Source organism: Octopus sinensis, linkage group LG14, assembly GCF_006345805.1.
Source record: "Octopus sinensis linkage group LG14, ASM634580v1, whole genome shotgun sequence".
Classification (NCBI taxonomy): Eukaryota; Metazoa; Mollusca; class Cephalopoda; order Octopoda; family Octopodidae; genus Octopus; species Octopus sinensis.
The window spans coordinates 51,835,328-51,839,605 of record NC_043010.1 but is presented as its reverse complement, the minus strand read 5'-3'; the positions used below and the strand labels follow the sequence as shown (position 1 = coordinate 51,839,605).

General features: G+C 35.3%; 1 protein-coding gene across 1 annotated transcript in view; it reads left to right on the top strand.

The window, feature by feature from the left end:
- LOC115219090 (inter-alpha-trypsin inhibitor heavy chain H4-like) overlaps positions 1 to 3,585 on the top strand; it is a 17,981-nt gene extending 14,396 nt beyond the window's left edge. Inside the window, exon 3 of the transcript XR_005001928.1 lies at positions 3,539 to 3,585. The gene's annotated coding sequence lies outside the window, so the exon portion shown is untranslated. The remainder of the gene's footprint in view (positions 1 to 3,538) is intronic.
- The last annotated feature ends 693 nt before the right edge of the window (positions 3,586 to 4,278 follow it).

Here is a 4,278-nt window from a genome sequence, read left to right as displayed (position 1 = left end):
ACACACACATAGAAATACATACATGCATACACACATGCATGCACACACACACACACACATATACATGTACACACACAGACACACACACAGATATACATGTTTACATACAGACACACACACACACACACATAGAAATACATACATGTATACACACATGCATGCACACACACACATATACATGTACACACACAGACACACACAGCTATACATGTTTATATACAGACACACACACATGGATAAACATGTATATACACAGACACACTCGTATACAGATATACATGCACAGATGGTTTTGTTTAGTTCCTGTTTGCCAAGAATATAGTTGGCCCAAGGTTATAGTAGAAGACGCTTGCCCAAGGTACCACACAGTGGGACTGAACCCGGGACCATGTGGTTTGCAAAGCAAGCTTCTTAATGACAGTTATGCTTGTACCTCCATATCGCTGAAGAATAAAAAAGACTATTTTTAAATGAAATGTTCTTAGCTCTTTATCATTCGTCAATTGGTTAACTAATCACCAACTAACTAATTACTTGTTTACTTAATCAGTAACCCGTCCTTCACAGCAGAAGTGTTAAAGCCACATCCCCTGGTGAAGAAGATTGGCTTGTAAGAGTCCTGTGCTGGTGCCACATAAAAAGCTCTCATGCTGGTGCCACTTTGTAGGCACTGGTGCCATGGTCATGTAAAAGCCCTTGTGCTGGTGGCATGTTAAAAGCACCCGGCATGCACTGTAAAGTGGTTGGCATAGAAAGGACATTCGGTGAGCTGGCAGAAACGTTAGCACACCAGGTGAAATGCTTAGCGGTATTTCATCTGCCGTTATGTTCTGAGTTCAAATTCCGCTGAGGTCGACTTTGCCTTTCATCCTTTCGGGGTTGATAAATTAAGTACCAGTTACACACTGGGGGCAATCTAATCAACTTAATCCCTTTGTCTGTCCTTGTTTGTCTCTTTTGTGTGTAGCCCCTTGTGGGAAGTAAAGAAATAGGTATTTCATCTGCCGTTATGTTCTGAGTTCAAATTCCGCCGAGGTCGACTTTGCCTTTCATCCTTTCAGGGTCGATAAATTAAGTACCAGTTACGTACTGGGGTCGATCTAATCGACTTAATCCCTTGGTTTGTCCTTGTTTTTTCCCTCTATGTTTAGCCCCTTGTGGGCAATAAAGAAATAAGAAAGGGCATTCGGCCATAGAAACCAGGGAAAATCAACAGAATCTGGCACAGCTTCCTAGCTTGCCAGTTCTGGTCAAGTCATCCATCCAACCCATGCCAGCATGGAAAAACGGACGTTAAAAGATTATGATGATGATGATGATTAAGTAATCAGTCACTTGTATTCGTCAAACTCCAAGCTGATATAACATTGAAGAGATCATGAATGATGACAAAAGGACTTTGACAAACATGACTGATTGATTGATTAACTGAATGATCAATCGATCAATCAATTAGTTGGTTAAATAGTTGACCAATGACAAATAATAAGGATGTGAAATTGAACCCAGTGCACAGAGTTTATTACTGGCACAATGTCCCTCTTGTGGAACCTCCATATCTGTCTCAACATAAGATCTCATATCAAGAATCTCAGCAAACGTAATACTGGTGGAATTCTGGTATAAAGTACCCCTTATATTACTCCTTGTAATATATTTGTGCAAATTTGTGTTCTATGCATGGGAATTCATGTGATTATATACAAAAAAATCCATTTTTACAAAAGAATTATTAACCTCCACCCCAAGCCACATAAACCTAAAATTTTCACTCTTTTTGTAATTTCAGCCCAAATATTCTTCCTGTTCTACATTTAACCCTTTCGTTACCAACCCGGCTGAAACCGGATCTGGCTTTGAGTACAAACGTCTTGTTTTCATAAGTTTTGAATTAAAATCTTCTACCAAACTTTTGTCACAATTTATGTTCCTAAAACTAGCTGAGTGATAACTAAGTTATTTTACTAAATTCTTTGTTATATTTAAAGTAATTAAAAGAAACACAGAGCATCTCGAAATTAATTCAGTAACGAAAGGGTCAAACTGGTCAGATCCAGCATTTCAAATCTACACTAAAATGTTATTCTAGAAAATAGACAACCACATCATCGAAATCTCAAAGTTACAAGACAGTGCATGATTAATTCAAGACAATGTGAATAAATAAGTATTACATTTAACAGAGGAATGTGAATGCTAAAGGGTTAAGCTAGAATTCCATTCAAAAACGAAATATCTTAGTTCTATTTTAACTCATAAATTTATAGATTTTCATAACATTGTTTCATCATGTTATAAAATTTCATTATGTCTTCAGTTGTTTTGATATGCAGCCGAACCGGTTTCAAACTGCATATTCAGAAAAATATGAATGAATGTTGCAACTTGATTCTCTCATTATCATTTTTAAAACTTGATGCTGCTGTACATCTCTGTAATTCAGTGTGTCCCAGAATTAGCTATCTATTTCAGTGAAATTGGGCGATTCTTTTAAAAGCTCTCTTTATAATTTTTTTTTTTTTTATATAATTTTATTTTCATTCTTGTCTGATCTTGCTTATCTGTCTACAACAGCTGTTCTTCAGTTTGGCTGTAATCAGCTTCTCTACTTCCATCCGTAGGATGGAGCAATAGTTTAGCTGAACTTAAAGAATGCATTCAGTTAGTCATGCAGGAGATAACTTTCACAACACTAAAGATAGATTTGAAATTTGTAGGAACACAGACGGAGCACATATCGAAAATTTGCAATGAAGTTTTTATATAAAATGTTAAAATCTACTTGTTTTGGTATCATGATTAAATAATAAATAATAATGAGGCGGCAACCTGGCAGAAACATTAGCACGCCAGGTGAAATGCTTAGCGGTATTTCATCTGCCACTACGTTCTGAGTTCAAATTCCGCTGATGTCGACTTTGCCTTTCATCCTTTCGGGGTCGATTAAATAAGTACTAGTTACGCACTGGGGTCGATATAATCGGCTTAATCCGTTTGTCTGTCCTTGTTTGTCCTCTCTGTGTTTAGCCCTTTGTGGTTAGTAAAGAAATAGGTATTTCATCTGCCACTATGTTCTGAGTTCAAATTCTGCTGAGGTCGACTTTGCCTTTCATCCTTTTGGGGTCGATAAATTAAGTACCAGTTATACACTATGGTCAATGTAATCGACTTAATCCCTTTATCTGTCCTTGTTTGTCCCCTCTATGTTTAGCCCCTTGTGGGCAATAAAGAAATAATAATTAAATAATAAACATATAATTATATGAGTTTTTTTTAAATTTGCCTGATTTTATTGAAATATATTAATAATTCTAGGACACTCTATATAAATCAAAATTAAATATTTTTATATTTTGTATTTGTTACATTGATATATTTTTTTGTTTGTGACATATTTTCTACATGTATTTTTGTTGAAAACTGATTTTAAAACATTACACTATTTTTCTATTTTTGGAGTTAATTTTCTGTTCAAAAGTTTTTTACTTTTCATAAAAGGCATTAATTAGTTAGACCTTTTATCTCTTACTTATTTCAGTCATTGGACTGCAGCCATGCTGGAGCAATAGCTTGAAGGGTTTAGTTGAATAAACTGACCCCAATGCTTATTTTTAAAGGATTATTATTATTATTATTATTATTATTATTAAGGCAGCAAGCTGACAGAATTGTTAGCATGATGGGCAAAATGCTTAGCAATATTTTGCCCATTGCTATGTTCTGAGCTCAAGGACAACTTTGCCTTTCATCCTTTTGGGGTTAATTAAATAAGTACCTGTTATACACTGGGGTCAGTATAATTGACTTAATCCCCTCCCTCAAGCTACCCTTGTGGCAAAAATTTGAAATCAACATCATCATCATCATTATTACTATTATTATTATTATTATTATTATATTATTATTATTATTATTGTATCATCCTGTTTATGTCTTTTATGTTGTTGCAAGTCACTTAATGTTGTTTTATGTGAGCCCTCATGGCTAATAAAAGAATGAATTATTATTATTATTATTATATTGCATTTTTGGGTTGATGGAATCCATACTAGTCAAGTACTAGGGTCGATGTGATCGACTATCCTGCTCCACCAATTCCAGGCCTTGTGCCTGTGGTAGAAAGGATTATCATTATTCAACTGGCAAGGTGGTAGAATTGTTAACATGATGGACATACAGAGTTCAAATTCCACTGAGATTTACTTTGCCTTTTATTCTTTCAGAGTTGATGAAATAAGTACCAGTTGAATACTGGGTCAAAGTAAACGACTAGCCTCC